Source organism: Neomonachus schauinslandi, chromosome X (assembly GCF_002201575.2).
Source record: "Neomonachus schauinslandi chromosome X, ASM220157v2, whole genome shotgun sequence".
Taxonomy (NCBI): domain Eukaryota; kingdom Metazoa; phylum Chordata; class Mammalia; order Carnivora; family Phocidae; genus Neomonachus; species Neomonachus schauinslandi.
In genome coordinates this window covers 49084347-49110721 of record NC_058419.1, presented here as the reverse complement: position 1 = coordinate 49110721, position 26375 = coordinate 49084347, and the positions used below count along the sequence as shown (strand labels likewise).

The 26375-nt window shown below is 36.4% G+C and overlaps 1 pseudogene; it reads right to left on the bottom strand.

Moving 5' to 3' along the window:
* The window catches only part of LOC110575286, a 146843-nt pseudogene that overhangs the window by 41150 nt on the left and 79318 nt on the right, over positions 1-26375 (bottom strand).

The window sequence follows — 26375 nt, the reverse complement described above, 5'->3', positions numbered from 1 at the left end:
TTAAACATTTCATGCAAACCAATGAAAATGAAAACACATCAGTTCAGAACCTATGGGATACTGCAAAGGCAGTCCTTAAAAGGAAGTATATAGCCATCCAAGCCTCTCAAAAAATTAGAAAAATCCCAAATTCACAAGATAACCTTACACCTAAAGGATCTGGAGAAAAAACAACAAATAAAACCTAAACCAAGCAGAAGAGAAAGATTAGACCAGAAATCAATGAAATAGAAACTAGAAGAACAGTAGAACAGATCAACAAAACTAGAATTCTTTGAAAGAATTAATAAGATTGATAAACCTCTGGCTAGACTTATACAAAAGAAAAAAGACTCAAATTAATAAAATCATGAATGAAAGGAGAGAGATCACGACCAACACCAAGGAAAAACAGAGAAATTTAAGAACATATTAAGAGCAACTATATGCCAACAAATTAGGCAATCTGGAAGAAATGGATGCATTCCTGGAAACTTATAAACTACCAAGACTGAAACAGGAAGAAATAGACAATCTGAACAGACCAATAACTGGCAAGGAAATTGAAATAATAATCAGAAATCTCCCCAAAAACAAGAGTCCAGGGTCAGATGGCTTTCCAGGGAAATTCTACCAAACATTTAAAGAAGAAATTGTACCTCTTCTACTGAAGTTATTCCAAAAAATAGAAATGAAAGGAAAACTTCCAAAGTCTCGTTCTATGAGGCCAGCATTACCCTGATCCCAAAACCAGACAAAGATCCCATCAAAAAGGAGAATTACAGACCAATATCCCTGATGAACATGGATGCCAAAATACTCAACAAGATCTTAGCCAGTAGGATCCAACAGTACATTAAAAGGATTATTCACCACGACCAGGTGGGATTTATTCCTGGGATGCAAGGGTGGTTCAACATTCAAAAATCAATCAATTTGCTACATCACATTAACAGAAGAAGAGACAAGAACCATAGGATCCTCTCAATTGATGCAGAACAAGCATTTGACAAAATACAGCATTCTTTCCTGATTAAAACTCTTCAAAATATAGGGATAGAGGGAACATAACTCAGTATCATAAAAACAATCTATGAAAAGCCCACATGAATATCATTCTCAATTCAGAAAAACTGAGAGCTTTTCCCTAAGGTCAGGAACACAACAGGGATGCCCACTCTCACCACTATTACTCAACATAATACTAGAAATCCTAGCCTCAGTAATCAGACAACAAAAAGAAATAAAAGCCATTCACTTTGGCAAAGAAGAAGTCAAACTCTGTCTCTTCACAGATGACATGATATTTTATTTGGGAAACCCCAAAGACTCCACCCCCAAATTACTAGAACTCATACAGCAATTCAGCTATGTGGCAGGATACAAAATCAATGCACAGAAATCAGTTGCATTTCTATACACTAACAATATGACTGAAGAAAGAGAAATTAAGGAATCTATCCCATTTACAGTAACATCAAAAAGATATGATACCTAGGAATAAACCTAACCAAAGAGGTAAAGGAGCTGTTCTCTAGAAACTACAGAACACTTATGAAAGAGATCAAGGAAGACAAAAAGAGATTTAAAAAAAAATTCCATGCTCATGGATTGGAAGAGTAAACATTGTGAAAATGTCTATGCTGCCAAGAGTAATCTACACTTTAATGCAATCCCTATCAATATAACATCAGAATTTTTCTCAGAGCTGGAATATACAATCCTAAAATTTCTATGGAACCAGAAAAGACCCCGAATCTCCAGGGGAATGTTGAAAAAGAAAACGAAACTTAGGGGCATCACAGTGCCTGACTTCAAGCTATGTTACCAATCTATGATCATCAAGATAGCATGGTATGGGCACAAAAACAGACATATAAATCAATGGAACAGAATAGAGACCACAGAAATGGACCTTCAACTCTGGTCAACTAATCTTCAACAAATCAGGAAAGAATATCCAATGGAAAAAAATACAGTCTCTTCAATAAATGTTGCTGGGAAAATTGGACAGCCACATGCAGAAGAATGAAACTGGATCATCTCTTACACCATACACAAATGTAAACTCAAAATGGATGAAAGACCTCAATGTGGGACAGGAATCCATCAAAATCCTAGAGGAGGATATAGGCAGTAACCTCTTCAACATTGGCCACAGTGACTTCTTTCAAAACATGTCTCTAAAGGCAAAGGAAACAAAAGCAAAAATGAATTTTTGGGACTTCATCAAGATAAAAGGGTTTTGCACAGTAAAGGAAATAGTCAACAAAACTAAGAGGCAATCCACGGAATGGGAGAAGATATTTGCAAATGACATTATGGATAAAGGGCTGGTATCCAAGATCTATAAATTACTTCTCAAACTCAACACCCAAAAAACAAAAAATCCAGTCAAGAAATGGGCAGAAGACATGAACAGACACTTCTCCAAAGAAGACATACAAATGGCTTATGGACACATGAAAAAATGTTCAACATCACTAGCCATCAGGGAAATACAAATCAAAAGCAGAATGAGATACCACCTTACACCAGTTAGAATGGCAAAAATTAACAGGACAGGAAACCTCATGTGTTGATGAGGATGTAGAGAAAGGGGAATGGGAAGAAAGCAGAGAGGGAGAAAAACCATGGGAGACTTTGGACTCTGGGAAACAAACTGAGGGTTACAGAAGGGAGGGGGCTTCAGGGAATGGGATAACTGGGTGATGAGTATTATAGTATTATTAGATACTGTTTATTGTTCCAGAATAGACTAATAGACCAAAGAAACAAGAGAGTTTAGAAATAGAGTTACATGATCAAGTCTCCACTAAAATTCAATAAGAGAAAGAATAACACTTTCAATAAATAGTGTTGGATTAATTGGATATCCAAATTAAATCTTTATTTCTTTCTCCTACTCTTAAAAAAAGCCAAAAACAAAAAAAAAAATTCTTTGAAAAAAGTTAATGGTATTTTGATAAAGATTGTATTAAATGTGTAGATTGCTCTAGGTAGTATTGACATTTTCACAATATTTGTTCTTCCAATCCATGAGCTTGGAACATTTTTCCATTTCTTTCTGTCTTCCTCAATTTCTTTCATGAGTATTTTATAGTTTTCTGAGTACAGATTCTTTGCCTCTTTCGTTAGATTCATTCCTAGGTATAAACAAAAAACAATTGCAGATGTATTGTTACCTAAATATAAAAGGTAAAGTATATAGCTTAAGGGAGAAATTTTTGGAATTCACAAAGATCTCCTAAACAGGACACAAGGAGTAATAGCCATAAAAATAATAAGTAATAAATTGAGCTACATTAAAATCAGAAATCTATTTTCATCAGAAGACATAAAAAAAGAGTAAAAAGGAAAACCATAGAGTAAGAAAATATATTTGCAATTATTATGTATAACAAAGGAAATGCATCCAGAAAAAATAAGCAAAATAAAAGATGACCCAAGAGGGAAATAAAGGGCGGGGGGAAACTTGAATAGGCTCTTAATCTATCTATCTATCATCTATCTATCTATCTATCTATCTATCTATCTATCTATCTATCTATCATCTCCATATCTAGATAGATAAATCGATCTAGATAGATAGATGATAGATAGATAGATATGGATATATATCCATATAGATCCATATGGCCAATACACATATAAAAGAAAGTCATCAAAACAATGCAAGTTAAAAGCACAATGAGGTACTGCTACACATTCGCTAGAACAAATACTTTTAAAATCCTGACAATAATACTACATTCTAGAATGCATATAGAATAATTCAAACTTTCATACACTGTTAACTGAAGTGTAAATAGGTACACTCTGGAAAAAAATTGCAATATTTTGATTATGTATTCTGATTATGTAACCCAAGACTTTTTACTCCTAAGTACTTGTCCAAGAGAAATGAGTGCATATATCCACCAGTATAATATAGAAGAATGTCCATAGTAGCTTTGTACAAAATAGCCCCAAGTTAAAAATAATCCAAATATTTATAAATGGTAGCATGGATGAATGTGTTCATATTAGTATTACTACACAGCAATAAAAATGAGAACAAAATCACTATTACATTTAACATTAAGGATGAATATCAGAAACAACATTGGCTGAAAGTGCTAGAGACGGGGGTAATTACTACAAGATTACATTTTTATACAATTGAAAACCAGTGTGACAAAACTATTTTATGACATTAGAAATCTAGATAATGATTACCTTTGTTAGGGGATAGTAACTGCTTGGGCATATAAGGAAGGCCAGTGTTGTATTCATGTTCTGTGAAAGAGGTGAATGGATTAAATATTGATCCATCAAGCACCTATATTATAATAACCAAACCTTTGAAGGCAAAATTATTGGTCATCTGACTGTCAGGCACTTCCTGTGATGAGCTGGTAGGAGAATGTTTGAAAATTTATGAAAAGGATAAAGACTACCAAAGACTAGGAAAATCCAGTTCTGAAAGTTACAGGGTCTAACTGATAGAATTTTTGATGATTCAAATTGTGAAAAGTGTCGGCCCATTGTTAGTAAATTCTATCAAAATATATATAGAAGTAGTAAATATATATTTTTTTAAGAGAGAGAGAGAGAGAGAAGGGCAGAGGGAGAGAGAATCTTAAGTTGGCTCCATGTCCAGCATGGAGCCCAACTTGGGGCTCTATCTCATGACATGAGATCATGATCATGAGCTAAAATCAAGAGTTGGACACTTAACCAAGCACCCAGGTGCCTTGTAAATATTCTTTATATACTGGGTGGAAATAAACATTTAATATCTCTAGGGATCTAAGCTGCATTTCTGAACTACATTTTTAAATGATTCTTACCTGGACATAGATTTTATTTTTTTTAATTCTGTGAGTTTGAAATGTAAAAGTTATAGGCTATATTTTCTTTTTCTGAAATATAATATATTTGAACTCACATAGAATAGTAATCTGAACTTCACTTTATGCCATTCATTTATTCATACAGAAAATTTATTGGGCAGCTACTAAGCATTATATGTCATGGTAGGCAGTGGGAAGAAGGTGCAATACTTACCCCTAAGAATTTTGTGACAGTTTGCTGTTAGAGACAGCAGAAAACATGGGAGAAGTATATTATATTGGTTAATAGAATGATGTTTAGAGTTAAATTGTATGAGTTAAAAATCAAGCTTTTCAATTTGCTAACTGTGTGACTTTGGACAATATGCTCATCCTCTTTATGCCCATTTCTTCATCTAAAAATGGAATAATATTAATACTAATTACAGGGTTATTTTGAGGGCTAAAATAAAGGAGATAGTGTAGGTCAATTGCTTAGTACAATGTCTAGCATGCAGTAAATGTGTAATAAATTCTAATTATTGTTATTATAAAATCACATATTGTGATATGTTTTATGATAAAGGTCAGTACAGGATGAACCCAGAATGTGAAGCCAGAATAGTGGTAACAAACTAAACCTTGGTGGTTTAGAGAGGAACTTTGGTAGATGATGTATTCCAAGGTCACAATTCAACAAATTCTTATTTGCCTACTGGTGCTAAGTATTGCTCACTGTCTACTGGGGAGACAGACAATTATAATTTAGTATGACAAATGCTGTATTTAAGTACAAGCTATCCTAGGTACATACATATAGGCAAGGCATCTTACTAATATTGGGAGACCAAGAAAGACTTCTTGAAGAAAATGCTATTTAAGGTTAAATGTGAAGAGTAAATGGTAGTAATCCAGGAGAAGAAAAGGAGGGTCAATATTCCAAAAGAAGCAATATGTACAAATGGTTGAAAGGAAGAGAGAACACAACACACAATTTTCTGGGGCACCTGGGTGGCTCAGTTGGTTAAGCGACTGCCTTCAGCTCAGGTCATGATCCTAGGGTCCTGGGATCAAGCCCCACATCAGGCTCCCTGCTCCTTGGGGAGCCTGCTTCTCCCTCTCCCTCTGCCTGTCACTCCTCCTGCTTGTACACTCTTTCTCTGTCAAATAAATAAATAGAATCTTTAAAAACACACACACACAATGTTCTAAAAGTGAGACTAAGACATTTGCATTATTACCCCCCAGCTTCAGATGTGAAAGAATTTCAATAGCATTTCTTATTTTTTTAAAAGTTTTTATTTATTTTAGAGAGAGAGCATGAATGGCGGAGGGCAGAAGGAGAGGGAGAGAGAGAATCTCAAGCAGGCTTCACATTGAACATGGAGCCTGATGTGGGGCTCAATCTCTTGGCCCTGAGATCATGACCTGAGCCAAAACCGAGAGTTGGACACTCAACCAACTGAGCCACCCAGGTGCCCCAGGATTTTAATAGCATTTCAATAGACAATGAGGAGAGCTAAAGTCAAGGCCTGTATTTCTGTACTTTGACAAGGTTTTAAAAAGAAACATATATGACGTCTATGAAAAAAATGTTGTAGCCCAAGAAAAGCCTACAAATAAAAAGTACGTCTCTGAAAAAAAAAAAAAATTACTAAAGGAAACAGAAGAAAAATTTAGAAACTACCTGTTTCAGAGTCTCATTTATACAAGAATGAATTTTTATATGCTATAAAACCTGATGATTGCAGGACAAAAATAGTTTGATATAAAAATATACAACAGATTAAAAAAAAAGATATAGGAGTAGACTAATGTAAGAAAATGCAATGGTAAAATTAAAACTTATGTTGGAGGAAGAAAGACTTAGAATTGACCCTCCAAAATAAATCAGACATGAAGACTGTATTAAACTGAAAGGCGAACTCCCCGAAAGTATCTACACCAAATCCTTGAAACCTATGAATGCTACCTTATGTGGCAGAAAATGTGATTAAGAATATTGAGAGGTGGACTTATCCTGGGTTTATCCTTACCAGAGGGAGGTAAGGAAGTTGTGAGAGACAGACACAGAAGAAAAGGTGATATGAAGATGGAGGCAGAGATTAAAGTGATGGAGGTAAAAAATACCTAGAACCACCAGAAGCTAGAGGAGTCAAGGAACAGAATCTTCCCTAAAACACAGCCCTACATTCACCTTGATTTCAGACTTATGGTCTCCAGAACTGTGACAGAATAAATTTATGTTGTTTAAACAACTATGTTTGTAGCATTCTTTGACAACAGCTTTAGGAACTAATAAATAGACTAATATTAATACTAATAGTACAATAAACATATTTTCATATATGTAAGGGTTTATAAATATTTTACTCCTGTGCCCAACCTAAAAAAAGTTTAACAGGTATTAGGTGAAACAGACAACTGAGAGTGAAATAAAAATCAAGAATTCAGAAATGTCAACGTTATGGTATACTTACATTGGAAATGCATTTTGAAGTTAAATATATGAAATTAAGTAGAAATAACCATTTAAGTAGAAATAATCATTAATAGCCAGATATCATATCTCAAAATGTAGATAGAAAGAAAATTTGAAACAAAGGTGAAAACACTCTTGGAGTTTTCTATTTAAAAATATGATTGCTGTGATAACACAAAATCATGAGTCTATAAACTCAGATTATATTAATAAGTGCCAAGTCAATTGGAATGGGTTGGGAAGTAAAGGTATTTTCTAAATTGTAAATTATTAGACAAGTGTTATTATGGAAGGAGGTGGTACACCAATAGATATTGTGGGCTTTCAATGAGAAGAGATTATTGAGAATTTGTGAGAGGAAAAATGACTAGATTTCAAAGCTGTGATTTGATAGATGCATCACTTAAAACACTTCTCTAATAAAGTATGAGAAATGCAGAATCCTCTCTTTCCCATTGGAAATTCGCAATGTATAATATACCATTCAAGGGACTGAGGTGTTCTGCAGTTATAAAATAAAACAAAACAAAAATCCAGCATCTCCCAAACTTATTTGAAAATGGACCCACTTTAGTAAGGCATGCTAACTATGCTCCTCTGAACACCAGTTTTGAAAATCATGTATTAAAAGCAGTGGTAGCATTTGAAACAAATGGCAATCCCTCCTCCCGTCCTTATTATTAAAGGAGAGTAGAAGGAGGAGCTCTTAATCTTTCAGCTTAAAAAATAAAAAAAGATTTTTTTTTAAATTTATTTGAGAGAAAAGAGCACGAGCGAGAGAGAAAGCACCAGTGGGGGGAAGGGCAGATGGAGAGGGAGAAGCAGGCTCCCTGCTGAGCAGAGAGCCCAATGTGGTGTTCAATCCCAGGACCCCAGGGTCATGACCTGAGCAAAAGGCAGATACTTAACTGACTGAGCCACACAGGGCACCCCTAAATCTTTTAGCTTTCCTTTTTATTAGGATGGCTCCTTTGTCAGACAGTGAACTATCCAGATTTTCTTAACCATTACCTCCTCTAGGGTCAACAATACCAGTACTAGTAAAACTTGTCAAATCACCAAATCCACACAGCCTTCTCCTGAACTTATCAACATTCAGTTTTGCTAGTGCTTTCCAGTCAGAGAAGAGGAACAAAGGATAGTGAATGCTCTTTTTCTGTCTGCTATTTGACAGAGCACTTATTGCATTTCACAGAAATGACTAGGAAGAAATAGGGGCTGTAACTAGATTTCTCAGAAAATTTCTCCATCACAAAGATAAAGTTATTATGAAAAATGCTTTAAAATTCAGAAGTTTGGGCATATAAATTTTTATAGATTTCTACTTTTTAGACTTCTAAATCTCAGAATGCACTAATGATGGGATTTCTTTCCTCCTTCCTTGAAAGTATGTAACAAACAATAGCATATTAGATTGAAATTAGGAGCCTGAGGTTCTAATTTTGGTTCTGCCGTTGATTAAACATATGCTATTAAAAAACAAACTAATGAGAGAGGAAAAAAGATGGCAGGGGAGTAGGGGACCCTATTTCAACTGGTCCCTGGAATTGAGCTGGATATTTACCAGACCGCTCTAAGCACCCAGGAAACCAGCCTGAGATGTAGAAGATCTGGATCTCTACAAACAGAATATCACAGGCTGTTGGTTTTGAGGTACAAAGCGGAGAGCCGTGATTTTGTGGGCAGATATCAGAGGATAAACGGCGGCGGGAGGGTGACTGGACCTGGGGATCCTACACCGCTGGTGAGTGACAGCTTCACGCGCTGCAGACGGGGCACAGACTCGAAGACCAGTAGCGTCAGGAAAGAACTTTAGGGCAGCCCCCGGGGTGGAAAACCAGACCGGTGGGGTGGCACACACGTGAACAGCAGCCCCCCTGGACAGAAATCGGAGTGATGGTCGCCCGCACGCGAACTGCAGCCTCTGAGACAGAAACCCAGTGCGCTGGGGTTGCGCCAGTAAACTGCAACCCCCGGGGGTGGAAACCCCAAGCGGTGGAGTTGCACGCGCGCGAATTGGGAGCAGCTGGCAGTTTTACAAGCACAAAGGGCAAAGACATGTCCTGACCTGGATGAAGGACTGGGGGCGCTGCGGAGGGGCACACAACCCAGGACGCTTTAGTTTATAGCAGCAGGGACAGAAACGGAGACAGTGTGGCCTGGAGAGCTCACTGAAGAACAGACTGAGGTCTCTCTGCTCTGAGGCAGAGGGTTGGAAACGGTCTCTTCTGCTCTGACTCGCAGAAGAGACGCAGAAAGCCACCAGGAAAGGCACCAGAGAACAAAAGCCCCAAAGACTGATTCCCACTGAGCCCATCCCCCGCCACAGGGGCGCAGGGCAACTCCGCCCAAACAGGGTTGCCTGAGTAACAGTGTGGCAGGCCCCTCCCGCAAAAGACAGGCTGGGAAAAGAAGAGGACAGTAACCCTAAGGTCCCAAGAAAACAGGTGCATCTTGCTTGGGTTCTGGTCAATAATTTGGACTCTATACATTCCCTCAAACACCCATCAACAGAATGACTAGGAGGAGGAGCCCCCAAAACAGAAAAGACTCAGAGATTATGACTTATGCTGCAGATTTACAAATGGATGCAGATTTAACCAAGATGTCAGAGATGGAATTCAGGCTAGCAATTGTGAAGACAATGGCTAGAATGGAGAAATCAATTAATGGCAACATAGAGTCTCTAAGGGCAGAAATAAAAGGTGATTTGGCAGAACTTAAAAATGTTATCAATGAGATCCAATTCAATCTAGATAATCTAACAGCTAGGGTAACTGAGACAGAAGAGAGAATAAGTGATCTGGAAGACAGTATAATAGATAAAAAGGGAAAAGAGGAGGCCAGGGAAAAACAACTCAGAATCCATGAAAATAGAATCAGAGAAATAAGTGACACCATGAGGCATTCCAATGTCAGAATAATTGGAAATCCGGAGGGAGTGGAGAGAGAGAGAGGGCTAGAAGATGTATTTGAGCAAATCATAGCTGAGAACTTCCCTAATCTGGGGAATGAAACAAACATTCGAGTCCTAGAGGCAGAGAGGACCCCTTCTAAGATCAAGGAAAACAGGCCAACACCCTGGCATGTAATAGTAAAATTTGCAAATCTTAGAACCAAGGAAACCATCTTAAGGGCAGTTAGGGGGAAGAGATTCATTATATACAGAGGGAGGAACATCAGAATAACGTCAGGCCTATCCACAGAGACCTGGCAAGCCAGAAAGGCCTGGCAAGACATATTCAGGGTACTAAATGAGAAGAACATGCAGCCAAGAATACTTTATCTGGCAAGGCTTTTATTTAGAATGGATGGAGAGATGCAGAGCTTCCATAACTGGCAGAAGTTGAAAGACTATGTGACCACTAAGCCGGCCCTGCAAGAAATATTAAGGGGGATTCTATAAAAGGAGAAAGACCCCAAGAGTGATCTACAACAGAAATTTACAGGGACAATCTATAAAAACAACAACTTCACAGGCAACATGATGACAATTAATTCATATCTTTCAATAATCACTCTCAACGTGAATGGCCTAAACGCTCCCATAAAACGGCACAGGGTTGCAGATTGGATAAAAAGACAGAACCCATCCATATGCTGTTTACAAGAGACTCATTTTGAACCTAAAGATACATCCAGACTGAAAGTGAAGGGATGGAGATCTATCTTCCATGCCAGCGGACCTGAAAAGAAAGCTGGAGTAGCAATTCTTATATCAGACAAATTAGATTTTAAACTAAAGTCTGTAATAAAAGACACAGAAGGACACTATATCATTCTTAAAAGGTTTATCCAACAAGAAGATCTAACATTGTAAATATGCCCCGAACATGGGAGCAGCCATATACATAAGCCAACTGTTAACCAAAATAAAAAGTCATATTGATAACAATACGTTAATTGTAGGAGACCTCAATACGCCATGCTCAGCAATGGACAGATCATCTAAGCAGAAAATCAACAAGGAAACAAGAGCTTTGAATGATACATTGGACCAGATGGACCTCATAGATATTTACAGAACATTCCATCCTAAAACAAAAGAATACTCATTCTTCTCGAGCGCACATGGAACTTTCTCCAGAATAGACCATATACTGGGTCACAAATCAGGTCTCAACTGATACCAAAAGATTGAGATTATTCCCTGCATATTCTCAGACCACAATGCTCTAAAACTGGAACTCAATCACAAGAAAAAATTTGGCAGAAATTCAAACACTTGGAAGCTAAAGACCACTCTGCTCAAGAATATTAGGGTCAACCAAGAAATCAAAGAAGAACTTAAACAATTCATGGAAATCAATGAGAATGAAAACACATTGGTCCAAAACCTATGGGATACTGCAAAGGCGGTCCTAAGGGGGAAACACATAGCCATCCAAGAATCACTCAAAAAAAGAGAAAAATCCCAAATTCACCAACTAACTCTACACCTTAAAGAACTAGAGAAAAAGCAACAAATGATGCCTAAGCCACGCATTAGAAGAGAAATAATTAAAATTAGAGCAGAGATCAATGAATTAGAAAGCAGAAACACAGTAGATCAGATCAACAAAACTAGAAGTTGGTTCTTTGAAAGAATTAATAAGGTTGATAAACCACTGGCCAGACTTATCCAAAAGAAGAGAGAAAGGACCCAAATTAATAAAATTATGAATGAAAGGGGAGAGATCATGACTAACACCAAGGAAATAGAAACAATTATTAGAAATTATTATCAACAACTATATGCCAAGAAACTGAGCAATCTGGATGAAATGGAGGCCTTCCTGGAAACCTATAAGCTGCCAAGACTGAAAGAGGAAGAAATTGACAACCTGAATAGGCCAATAACCACTAACGAGATTGAAGCAGTGATCAAAAACCTCCCAAAAAACAAGAGTCCAGGGCCTGATGGATTCCCTGGGGAATTCTATCAAACATTCAAAGAGGAAATAATACCTATTCTACTGAAGCTGTTTCAAAAAATAGAAACAGAAGGAAAACTCCCAAACTCATTCTATGAGGCCAGCATTACCTTAATCCCCAAACCAGGCAAAGACCCCATCGAAAAGGAGAATTTCAGACCGATATCCCTGATGAATATGGATTCCAAAATCCTCAACAAAATCCTAGCTAATAGGATCCAACAATACATTAAATACATTAAAAGGATCATCCACCCAAACTAATATGGGATTAATCACCAGGATGCAAGGGTGGTTCAACATTCGCAAATCAATCAATGTGATAGAACACATTAATAAGAGGAGGGAGAAGAACCATATGGTCCTCTCAATTGATGCAGAAAAAGCATTTGACAAAATACAACATCCTTTCCTGATTAAAACTCTCCAGAGTCTAGGGATAGAGGGAACATTCCTCAAGCTCATAAAATCCATCTATGAAAAACCCACAGCGAATATCATCCTCAATGGGGAAAAGCTGAGAGCCTTTCCCTTAAGATCAGGAACACGTCAAGGGTGCCCACTCTCACCACTGTTGTTCAACATAGTACTAGAAGTCCTAGCAACAGCAATCAGACAACAAAAAGAAATAAAATGTATTCGAATTGGCAAAGAAGAAGTCAAACTCTCTCTTTTCTCAGACGACATGATACTTTATGTGGAAAACCCAAAAGACTCCACCTCCAAATTACTAGAACTCATCCAGCAATTCAGTAATGTGGCAGGATACAAAATCAATGCACAGAAATCAGTTGCTTTCTTATACATTAACAACGCAACTGTAGAAAGAGAAATTAAAGAAACGATTCTGTTTACAATAGGACCAAAAACCATAAGATACCTCGGAATAAACCTAACCAAAGAGGTAAAGGATGTATACTCTAGGAAGTACAAAACACTCATGAAAGAAATTGAAGACACAAAAAGATGGAAAAATATTCCATGCTCATGGATCAGAAGAATAAACATTGTTAAAATGTGTATGCTACCCAGAGCAATCTATACCTTCAATGGCATCCCGATCAAAATTCCAATGACATTTTTCAAAGTGCTTGAACAAACAATCCTAAAATTTATATGGAATCAGAAAAGACCCCGAATCGCCAAGGAAATGTTGAAAAAGAAAAACAAAGCTGGGGCATCACGTTGCCTGATTTCAAGCTATATTACAAAGCAGTGATCACCATGACAGCATGGTGCTGGCACAAAAACAGACATATAGACCAATGGAACAGAATAGAGAACCCAGATATGGACCCTCAACTCTATGGTCAAATAATCCTCAACAAAGCAGGAAAAAACATGCAATGGAAAAGACAGTCTCTTCAATAAATGGTGCTGGGAAAATTGGACAGCCACATGCAGAAGAATGAAACTCGACCATTCTCTACCACCACTCACAAAGATAAACTCAAAGTGGATGAAAGACCTCAATGTGAGACATGAATCCATCAGAATCCTAGAGGAGAACATAGGCAGTAACCTCTTTGACTTCGGCCACAGCAACTTCTTTCAAGATACATCTCCAAAAGCTTGTGAAACAAAAGCAAAAATGAACTTTTGGGACTTCATCCAGATAAAAATCTTTTGCACAGCAGAGGAAACAGTCAACCAAACAATGAGGCAATGCACAGAATGGGAGAAGATATTTGCAAATGACACTACAGATAAAGGGCTGGTATCCAAGACCTATAAAGAACTTCTCAAACTCAACACCCAAAAAACAAATAATCAAGTCAAAAAGTGGGCAGAAGAGATGAACAGACACTTCTCTGAAGATGACATAAAAATGGCTAACAGACACATGAAAAAATGGTCATCATCATTAGTCATCAGGGAAATCCTAATCAAAAGCACACTGAGATACCACCTTACACCAGTTAGAATGGCAAAAATGGACAGGGAAAGAAACAACAAATGTTGGAGAGTTTGTGGAGGAAGGGGAACCCTCTTACACTGTTGGTAGGAATGCAAGTTGGTACAGCCACTTTGGAAAACAGTGTGGAGGTTCCTCAAAAATTAAAAAATAGAGCTACCCTATGACCCAGCAATTGCACTCCTGGGTATTTACCCCAAAGACACCGATATAGTGAAAAGAAGGGCCATATGCACCCCAATGTTCATAGCAGCAATGTCCACAATAGCCAAACTGTGGAAAGAGCCGAGATGCCCTTCAACAGATGAATGGATCAAGAAGATGTGGTCCATATATACACTGGAGTATTACTCAGCCATCAGAAAAGATGAATACCCAACTTTTACATCAACATGGATGGGACTGGAGGGGATTATGCTAGGTGAAATAAGTCAAGCAGAGAAAGTCAATTATCATATGGTTTCATTTATTTGTGGAATGTAAGGAATAACATGGAGGACATTAGGAGAAGGAAGGGGAAAATGGGCGGGGGGAATTGGAGGGAGAGACGAACCATGAGAGACTATGGACCTGAGAAACAAACAAGGTTTTAGAGGGGAGGGGGGAGGGGGGATTGGTTAGCCTGGTGATGGGTATTAAGGAGGGCACGTACAACATGGAGCACTGGGTGTTATACGAAAACAATGGATCATGGATCACTACATCAAAAACTAATGATGTATTGTATGGTGACTAACATAACGTAATAAAATTAAAAACTACAAAAAAAAAGACAAACAAACAAACTAATATGGTCATCTAGATAATGCCTAAGTCCTCTGATGAACTACAGTCAACCTGTCTTTTATACATTTGGGGTATTAGCCCCTTATCAGATATATGGTTGGCAGGTATTTTTTTCCCACGTTCTGCAGGTCATCTTATACATACAACTTAACAGCAAAACAAACAAACAAACACCAAATAACCTGATTAAACAATGAGCAAAGGACCTGAATAGACATTTTTTTTCCAAAGAAGACATACAAATGGCCAACACATATATGAAAAGGTGTTCAACATTATGAATCATCAGGGAAATGCTAATGAAGACCACAGTGAGATAGTCCCTCACATCTGTTAGGATGGCATATATATATATATTTATATATATATATAAAATACATATAATCATTATTTATGTATATATTATTGTTTAGCCATAAAAAAAACAAGGAAATTCCATTGTTTGTGGCAACTGAATGAATGTGGAGGACATTATGCTAAGTAAAATAAGCCAGAAAGAGAAAGAGAAATACTGTACAATCTTACATGTTGTTATTAACAATGTAATCATAGAACCAGACAGTAGAGTGGTAGTTACCAAGGGCTGGGTGGAGGGATGAGGAAAATGGGGAGATGTTGGTCAAAGGGTAAAAACTTTCAGTATAAGATGAGTAAGTTCTGGGAATCTAATGTACAGCATGTTGACTATAGTTAACAATACTGTATTAATATTTGAAATTTGCTAAGAGAGTAAATCTTAAGTGTTCTCACGGTACCAAAAAAAAAAAAAGTAACAATGTGAGGTGCTAGATATGTTAATCAACTTGATTGTGGTAATCATTTTACAATGCTATACATATATAAAATTACCATGTTGTACACTCTATATATAAATACAATTTTATTTGTCATTTATACTTAAAGCTGGAAAAAACAGTAAGTAACTTTACATTACACTTGGAAAAAATATTTAAATAAAATTGACTCAAATACCCACCCACATGTGGTAGGAAGCCCAGGGTCTTTCCCAATATCTCTAATGGACATTTCTAGTCAATTCTGTCCTTGATTTCTTGATACTGCCATGTTCTTTTTTATTATTATTATGTTATGTTAATCACCATACATTACATCATTAGTTTTTGATGTAGTGTTCCATGATTCATTGTTTGCATATAACCCCCAGTGCTCCATTTAGATACTGCCATATTCTTGATCCCCATTATATATCTCACATATTCGAAATGTGTAGTCTCTGATGTGATGTGTTGTGGGGTCTGGGAGTGAAAGGCAAGAAAGAATTCTTGAGATATTTTTGGTGCAAAAAAAAAGTGGTTTTATTAAAGCACAGGGACAGGACCCATGGACAGAAAGAGCTGCCCTGAGATTGTGAGTTGCTATTGATTATATACTTTTAAGTTAGGAGGAGAAGCGATAAAGGAAGTTTCAAAAAGGATTTTCACATGTTAAAGAAGACTTACAGGATCCTGGAGGTCTGGCCATTGTCAAGCTAAGGTTGCTTTTTGCCTCTAGCAAGGCATTAACATTAGGACACTTCTGAGTTCCTGGAGAAATGTCATACTCCTCCTGTCTCAAGTGTTTGTTAATGGGCTGCAAGTTGTAAGGAAATTTAATTTTATCTACATTTCCTTTTTCCTTTGTTCTCCTCATCAGTCACCAAAAAACTCTATGTTAAACACTAAATTTACTCTAGCACTCCCTCAGTGTAGTACTGATGCAAAATTTGGTTGTAGCGGCCTTTTATTGAAGGTTTGAAGGCATTGGGGGCAAGGCAATATACAGAACAGAACAGCATACGTAAAATGAAATAGCAGGTATTCTTTGACCATTCTTTTTTTTTAATTTTTAAAAAAATTTTTAAAAGATTTTATTTATTTATTTGATAGAGACACAGCGGGAGAGGGAACATAAGCAGGGGGAGTGGGAGAGGGAGAAGCAGGCTTCCCACTGAGCAGGGAGCCTGATGCAGGGCTTGATCCCAGAGCTCAATCTCAGGGCTCCAGGACCATGACCTGAGCTGAAGGCAGATGCTTAACGACTGAGCCACCCAGGCGCCCCACTTTGACCATTCTTGCCACTAGAAAGTTCTCACTGCTTTATTACCATTTACTCAGCCCCTTTCTCTGCTTTATTCTGCCTCTCATTGTTTTTAACCCCATGCATCTCTCCCCTGTTGATAAATTCTGTCCAAAGAAATTCAGCTAGTTACTTACCCCTCCCCCACATCCCCACTTAGGCCATGTTCTGTGAATCAAATGTTTAATATCCAACAATCTATTAAGATATTTTGTTAAATTAAAAAAAATTCTCTCCCTGAAGAATTCTGTTACCAAATTTTAAAGTAACAGTAATTTTTTCTCATGGCTATTTACCTCAATTACCTCCAAAACAGAGATGAGAAACTTCAAAATAAAAGATGGATATCCAATAAGATCATTAAAATACAAATAAAGATATATGGAGCAATAAGTCTAACAAAATCTGGATAAATATAATTAGTGAATTTGAATATTAAATTCAAATCTGGAAGCCTAGGCCAAAAATTGAAAGCATGGTAGATAACTAATACTCATTATTTGATAAAAAGAAACATCATATTTTAATGATACTACTAAACTCTTTTACGTACTAGATTTTCAAATTATTTTATTATATCTCTATTCTTACAATGGCCATCACATGAGTGACATCTTTATATTTTATAGAACATACAGAAACTTTTTTTTAAGGACTCTTTCTCAGTTTTTCTATATGGTCAATATATGCATGTAATTTAATAAGACATTTTTTAGAGTTTAAGGTAATGATATTAAGGTACAAAAATTTCTGGTGATTAAACAACCACCAAGTTAAAATGTAAAATAGCTAGTATAGATGGATAACAAGTTCCTTAGGCAGAGATCAACAAGCCACAAGCCAAAGACCAAAACCAGCCAGTTGCCTGTTTCTGTGTAGCTCATGAGCTAAGAATGATTTTTGTATGTTTAAATGGTTGATAAAAATCAAAAGAATATTCATGACATGAAAATTATATGAAATTAGAATTTCAGTGTAAAATTTGATTGGAATACAGTCATGCTCATTTGTTTACATATTGTCATTGCTTATTTTAATACTATGATTTAATAGCTGAGCTTTTGCCACAGAGAATATATAGCCCATAAAGCCTAAAAAATTTATAATGTGGCCCTTTACAAAAAAAGTTTGCCAATCCTGCTTTAGACTTATAGCCTTAATTACCAAATGACTTCACTAGGCCTTTGACAAGACCTACATATCATTAGTTTTAATCCTAAGAGCTTTGAAGAGAAGTTGAGCAGGAAGCATGTGCTATGAAAATCTAGGAATCTGACCTATAATCTCTTCCTTTAGGAAGGCTACCCCACCTCTGCACTGAATTTGCCAGATTTGCTGAAAGCAACAGCTATGATTGCTACTATTCTTATGCCTGAGAAAGCACTTGGCTGAGACTCAAAAGTTTTCTGACAATAATTGAGAGGATTTGCATTTGCCCACCTTAATATTAAAAAATTCCTATGTGATCATTTCAGCAGTTTTTTTGACATATAATCTCCCAATTACCTTTCACCACTGCAATGAGGTGAGCAATAGCTTAGACTACTCTCAGCTTGCCTCTTCTGGCATGAAACTGATGTGGGGAAAAAAAGGCAGAAGAAAAATTATTAAATTTCCTTACTACCTACAGCCCACTGACAAGTCAGTAGAGTAACATTCCTCTAGGGACTGAACTACCTCGATGTTGATACTTTGCCAAGGGCAAAAGGAAATCTTAACCAAACCTGCAGGACCCTCTAAGTCTACTTTAACATATAAAAATTCCTTTGGAAACTTCCTTTATCTCTATTCCCCCAAGATATATGTTGGCAGTCATCCCCCAAACATATGACCCACCGATATGTATCTGAAGGGTCTCATGACTCAGGTTTTATTAGACCTGAGGGTAATAAATGGTGATAAATTACCTTTTCCCAACAATAGCTAGCCCCCTCAAGGTCCTGAAACCTGGCTTCCAAAATTCCTTAGAGACTTACACTATCCCTAACCCCCTCCCAATTTGAAAGCATATAATGGGCCACTCCTCATGACCCCAGTGCAGCTCTTTCTGCCCATAGGTCCTGTCCCCATGCTTTAATAAAACCACCTTTTTGCACCAAAGATGTCTCAAGAATTCTTTCTTGGCTGTCAACTTTGAACCCTAATGTCTTTCCTAAATCAAAACCACCACCCTTCAAGCTGGAGCAAGAGTGATGGTGTTCACTATTCTCACATGTGCTATACCCAAGGTAGAGCCTCTGTTCCATGAGTCAGGGCTGGGTAGAAGGAAGCCCTTCTCTCAATTGCACTCACCCATGACAGCCTCAGCAGCAGGTAGCTGGGGGCAGTATAAGAAATGTTGATATCTTGCTCCTCTTAGGAAGAAAACCCTCCATCTGGGTGCTATGTTCCTGACTGCAGCAGCCTAGAGTGTAGTCTCTGCCTTGTTGAGCTGGGAGGTGGGAGAGGGAGGTAGTAGTCTTGGTTCAAATAGATGTTTCTTTATTTTCTTTTCACCATTAAGACCATTTCCAGAGGCTTTAAATGGTTAGATTTAAAAAAAAAAAAAGTTTTCACCAGTACACTGAAGTCAACCTCTTTTATGTGATATTGATTAGAATTAACTTGTGATTGAGTAATAGTTTCTTTGCATAAAGAGAATCATTTCATATATTTCATAAAAAGAATCATTTGATATCTCTGGACCTTAGTTTCCACCAGTACAAAATGAGGAGATTGGTGTAAAATAGGCTTTTTAAATTCCAAATTCCTATATTTTCTATTTTACTCCTGCTACAAATACATAAGATTAAATAACTCAGGTTATGCCACAAATTCAATGAAGAAAAAAATGTGAAAATAGTTTTTGATTTATGTCAAACAATATAAAATAACTAGCTTTGCTTAAGTAATCCAGATTTTGAATAACAGAATACAAAAAACAAAAATGCCTATTGATTCTTCAAACCAACCTCTTTAATCATGGGAGGGGTGTCCAGTTACATACATTGCCATAGTTAATCAATTGTCAAAAGAAAGAAAACAAGTGCTTCTTAGGGTATTTCTTGCTGATTTTATTTTATTTTTTTTTTAGGTAAATAGAGCTGATTGTGGCTTTCTAAAATGTATTGACTCTTTTCCTAGGTTTTAATAATAAGCAACAGGATTTTTGTTAAACCAAATTTAAATTAATTTTATTTTCTATGACAGTTTATGGGTTAAAAAAAATACCCTCTTGTGATTGCCATCAAAACCATATATAGCTTGTTTATAAAGGGACCTTAATGAGGGAAAAGCTTACCTTAATGATTAAAATACATTAAAATACAACAGCTCTGGAACTGACCCATATTTCCTTGCTAAATCAGATCTTCTTTTGTTGATCACTTTTAACACCTGGTCAATAAGATAGAGAGGCATGATATAAATAAAGCAATAATCTAGTTAGACTTTGAGTTCTGTATCTTCCACATAATTCCCTGTGTTACTACACAGGGATTTTATCCTCTGCAAACCTGTCTCATCAAAAAAAAAAAAAAAGATACTAATAATCATGTAACTTATAGGGTTGTTGTAAAAAGCAAATGAGACCATGTATGTGAAAATCACTTTGTAAAAGGTCAAATGATAAAGTCAACCATTATTGCTATTATAATCATTATAAGAAGTTTCTCCATCATGGGATCTTATAAGGTATTACATAAAGGGATAAAGTATTAATTCAATAATCAAAACCTCTTGAGCTTAACAATGATAAGTGATAATAGCTAACATTTGACACAGCCCAACACGATCTGTCCCCTGCCACCTAACTGATATGATTGCATCTTCTACTTCTCTTTCCCTCCTCATTCACTATTTTCCAGCCACATTAAAGTCTTTGTTCTTTCTAGAGAACACTAAGATTACTCTTCTTATTACATTGGCTGCTCTCTCTGTATGAAATGTTCTTCCTACAGATCTGTACATGACTGTGTGCTTTGGCATCTTCTGGGTCTCTAATCAAGTGCCACATCCTTACAGAAAAGCCTTTTCAAAAACCCTAAGTAAAATAGCATGTCTCCTACCTTTACAGTCAATCCCTTATTCTGCTTTCATTTCTGCATGGCACTGTTACTATTTGTTTGCTTATGTATTATTTATCTTCCCAATCAGAATAGGTGATATATGAGAGCAAGGATTTTTTCTGTCTTGGTTTACCATTGTATCCCAGAACATAGAACAATGACAGGCATATGGTAAATTCTCCATAAACATTTATTGAATGAATGAATTACATTAATTGAGCTTTATGTGCTAGGGCTTGTTTTACTCATCTCATTGTTTTTAATATTCACAATAATCCCATAAAGTAGGTCCATCACCTCTATTTTGCAGAAGAGAAAATTTAAGTTTAGCAAGGTTAAATAAGTTGCTCAAGGTCACACAGTGAATAAATAGGAAATCTAGGATTTGAACCCAAGCAGTCTGACTCTAGTGGCCTTATTCTTAATACTCTAGTGCCTCTAGAGTATATTTTTTGAGCACTTACTATGTACCAAGCACTGTGTAAGTTTTATGTGCATAATTACATTTAGTCCTCATCCGTATTTTTACAGAGAAGGAACTTGAAGTTTAGAGAGGTTAAGTAATTTGCCCCAGTCACACAGGTAATAATGGGTTATCTTTTATGAAATATATAAATAAAATTATAAAATTGACTCTTCATTTAAAAAATATTTTCTGGGGCACCTGGGTGGCTGTCATTAAGCATCTGCCTTCAGCTCAGGTCATGATCTCAGGGTCCTGGGATCGAGCCCCACATTGGGCTCCCTGCTCGGCGGGAAACCTGCTTCTCCCTCTCCCACTCCCCCTGCTTGTGTTTGCTCTCTCACTGTCTCTCCCTCTGTCAAATAAATAAATAAAATCTTAAAAAAATTACTTTCTGTGAATTTTTTTTAAATGTTCTGGAAAATAAATAAGGGAGTAATGAGTCATCTTGATTCTCTGGTCCTGTGATATCCCTTTTCTGAAACCATATTTTTCATTGTTAAAAATATTAACAAGGGTTCTTTTTCCCCACATCCTTGCCAACACTTGTTTGCATTTTTTATAATAACCATTTAATAAGTGTGAGGTGATATCTTGCTGTGGTTTTAATTTTCATTTCTCTGATTATTAGTGATAATTGAGCACTTTTTTAATATGCCTGTTGGCCATTTGTTTGTCTCCTTGGAGAAATGTCAATTCAGGTACTTTGTCTATTTTTTATTTGGGTTATTTGTTTTTTTCACTATTGAGTTGTAGGACTTCTTTATGGATTTTGGATATTAAGCCTTTAACAGATATGTGGTTTATAAATATTTTCCTTTTTAAAGATTTTATTTATTTATATCTATTTATTTATTTATTTTAGAGAGAACGAGAATATGAGTGGGGGACGAAGCAGAGAGGGTGGGAGAGGGAACGGGGAAGAATCTCAAGCTGACTCTGTTTTGAGTGTGGAGCTCCCTGTGGGGCTTGGTCTCATGACCCTGAAATCATGTCCTGAGCTGAAACCAATTGTCAGATACTTAACCGACTGAGCCACCTGGGCACCCTGACAATTATTTTTTCCCATTCTGTAGAATGCCTCCTTTGTGCATATTGCTGGGAATATAAATTGGTATAGCCACTATGGAAAACATTAGAGGTTCTCAAAAAATTAAAACTAAAACTACCACATGATTTAGCAATCCCATTTCTGGGTATATCTACAAAATAAATGAAATGAGAATCTCAAAGAGAGATCTGTACTCCCATGTTTTTGCAGAATTATTCATAAGAGCCAAGACATGGAAGCAACCAAAATGCCCATCAGTGAATGAGTGGATTTAAAAAAAAGTGGTTTTTACATTCAGTGAAATGTTATTCAGACATAAAAAAAAGAAGAAAATCCTGCCATTTTTGACAACATAAATGAACCTTGAGGACATTACACTAAATGAAATAAGACAGTCACAGAAGGACAAATACTGCATGATCCGACATGTATAAGGACTCTAAAATAGTCAAACTCAGAAGCAGAGAGCAGAATGTTGGTTATCAGGGGCTGAGGGTGGGGGGAAATAGGGAGGTGTTGGTCAAAGGGTACAAAATTTCAGTAATGCAAGTCAAATCCTAGACATTTACTCTAGGGCATAGTTAACAATGCTGTATTGTATACTTAAATTTTTCTAAGAGTGTAGATCTTAAGTGTTCTTATCACAAAAAATAAAGAGTGCAGAAGGAAACTCTTGAAGGTAATGGATATGGTTATGGTATTGAATATGGTGTTAGTTTCAGTGGTGTATACTTATCTCCAAACTCATCAGGTTGTATACATTAAATATAAACTGTTTTTTGTATGTCACTCATACTTCAGTGAAGTTTTTAGAAAAAGAATATTACTAATAAAGTTGGAACTGCATTTTCACAAATGTATATTACTGTTTGTGAGGGTGGCAAGATTGATCCCCTTGCTCATGTCAAACAGCCAGTTAATTGTAGCACTGAAACTAGAACTCAGGTCCTTGGACTCTTAATTTCTAATTCCATTACAGTTTGTTCATTAATACCTTGCTTTAATCAATTGAGCTAATTGAAAACAAAGATTTTTTTTCTCTTAATACAGCATAACTATTTAATCTTGGGTTCAACTAAAGCACACTGTAGTAATATGTAAGTAGATCCATGGACCAGAAACAAGTCCAAAGACAGAGTCATATATATTTAGAATTTAGAATACAAAATCTGTTATTACAAATTAGGAAGGAAACAGTGTATTTAGTAAATTGTACTTGGATAGCGATCTCTTCATTTTGGAGGAAGTAAAGTAAGATCCCTTACTCACACCATATACAAATATGAATTATAGCACAAAACATATAACAAAACTATGAGGTCTAGAGGAAATAAAGAACATTTTTATAATTTGGGGCAGGAACAGGAAAACAAAGATTTATGTGTGTTTTAATCTGTTATAACACTTCTGTAATTTCAAATAAAATCTCAATAATCTCTCCTGTTATTGTCTATATACTTTACATATTCTTTTTATTTACTACTTCACACAGATAATTAGATGACTGTATATCTATTTAAGGACAAGATTTTTGAGGACAGAAACCACGGGTAGTCTTTATTATGTAACTTTCAAGATTTAAAATAAAGAACCACACGCTATCTGGACACTGAGCAAACACTGGGTCACTTATGTTACTTCTTTTTATATGAGCATGGAGCCCCACAAAAGAAAGATTCCACAGAAAAAAGATATTCAGTAAAAACAAAACACACACACATAAAGGCTTGGATACACATTGTCTCTGCCTCTCTCTCTCTCTCTCTCTCTCTCTCTCTCTCTCTCACACACACACACACACACACACACAGAAAGAATTCTACAGCATTTAAATTTATCCTTATTTTCTTGGCTTATACAGTTTCACTTTTACCATGGGATTCCCACCCCCCCCAACAGTCATACATGATAAACAAGTATCCTGGGCATTTCCATTCTGGTATTTGCCAGAAAGAAGATAAATAATCCAGTGTTTGTTTAGCTACATGTACAGGCATGTTTTGCCATTAGCTGAGAAAATCTTGGCTGAATTAGTGAGCACCAACTGACTTCATTCCACAAAGCACAAATGGAAATCTTCTCCATTGCCTGATCGCCAATATCTGCACTTATGCAAGTGCATTTTCATATTCAGAAGGAAAGGGTATTATGTAGGATACTTGCCATTTTTTAGTAATTATAAGATAAGCTCTGCAGGGACCTGTATAATTAAAACCTTTGTTTTAAAAAAAGACACAATTTATATACACTTATTTCAAAGCTAAATTTTGTTGTTTTTTAAATCTGTGATCTGATTTTCACAAGTAAGAAAATAAGCCCCAACCTTTACAACATAGGTATTGCTTTCTGGTTGGGAAATAATATTAATAGTCCAAACTTAAGCTTCTATCAGAAAAAAAATAGAGGTTTTAAATAAATCTCTCTCTGGACATATGTGAGAAAGGAAAAACCTTTTTTTCCTACTATTTTTGCTGTTGTTTTTCTACCATTCCCACCTATTCTATGTAGCCAACATCAAATGAATGGATATTGTATACAGATACACTGTTTGATCACAAAGAGCTGATAATCAATTTAGCAGAAAGACACATGCTCAAAAACACATAAACTCAATATTGCTTATCAATTAAGGTTAGTAAGGGCAAAATAATCAATATCTACTAAGCCAATACATTTTGTGAAGACAAACTAATTTAGAATTGATATTCAATGGAAAAAAAGTCAGAAAGGTCTTCTTGGAGGAGTAGCTAAACTTTTTGAACTGAATTTTAAGGAGTTCAGAGACAACGAATCAACAGAGGGAGGGCATTCCAAGTAAGGAAACATTAATTTACATGTAATAGAGGAGGGTCCATTTGGAGAAAGTGATAAAAAAATATGTTGGTGATCAAAAGTTGCAAATTGATAGAGATCCCTAAAGGTCAGGCAGAGGGATATAACTTTTCTTTTAATTTTTTTTTTAAGATTTTATTTATTTGCGAGAGAGAGAATGAGAGAGAGCATGAGAGGGAGGAGGGTCAGAGGGAGAAGCAGACTCCCTGCTGAGCAGGGAGCCGGATGTGGGACTCGATCCCAGGACTCCAGGATCATGACCTGAGCCGAAGGCAGTCGCTTAACCAACTGAGCCACCCAGGCGCCCAGATATAACTTTTCTAATAAAAGTAATAAGAAACTAGTTTTATAAGAAAGGGAGTAACTGCTTCTCCCTCTGCCTCTCTCTGTCTCTCATGAATAAATGAATAAAATCTTAAAAAAAAAAAAAAGAAAGGGAGTAACATAATAAAGTCAATCCAGGCTACATAGTGGTATAGCATGCTAGTAAAGATCTAGAGTCTGAAGTTCAGTTTCCTGGGTTTGAATCCTGGGTCTTCCATTTCCTAGTAACTTTCTATAAGTTATCGAACTTCTATGTTTCTCATTTTCCTCAACAGTAGAATAGATCTAAAAATTGTGCCAACTTCACAGGGTTGGTATGAGCATTAGATGATTTCATGCAAATAAAATGATTATGATAATGCCTCACAGAGAGTAACCATTCATTAAATCTTAGTTTCTACATGAAAATGTGGAGGCCACTTTATCTCTGGGCATTTCTCAATCTAGCTAACCTAATTGTCCTCAGACTTTTTAATCAAAATCCTGTCCTTCATCCAAACAAACCAGTTTGCTCTTCTATACTGCTCAGACTGAATATTTTATCCCTGCTTGGCATAGGTTATTCTTTTTCACCAATCCACACTCCTACTCTAGTTAAAACCCTTACCTCAAATGGCATTCCTTCACTGTTCCCACTCAAGTTCTACCACTCCTTCAGTTCTCTTTCTATAATGCAAGTGCTCCAGTCAAATTT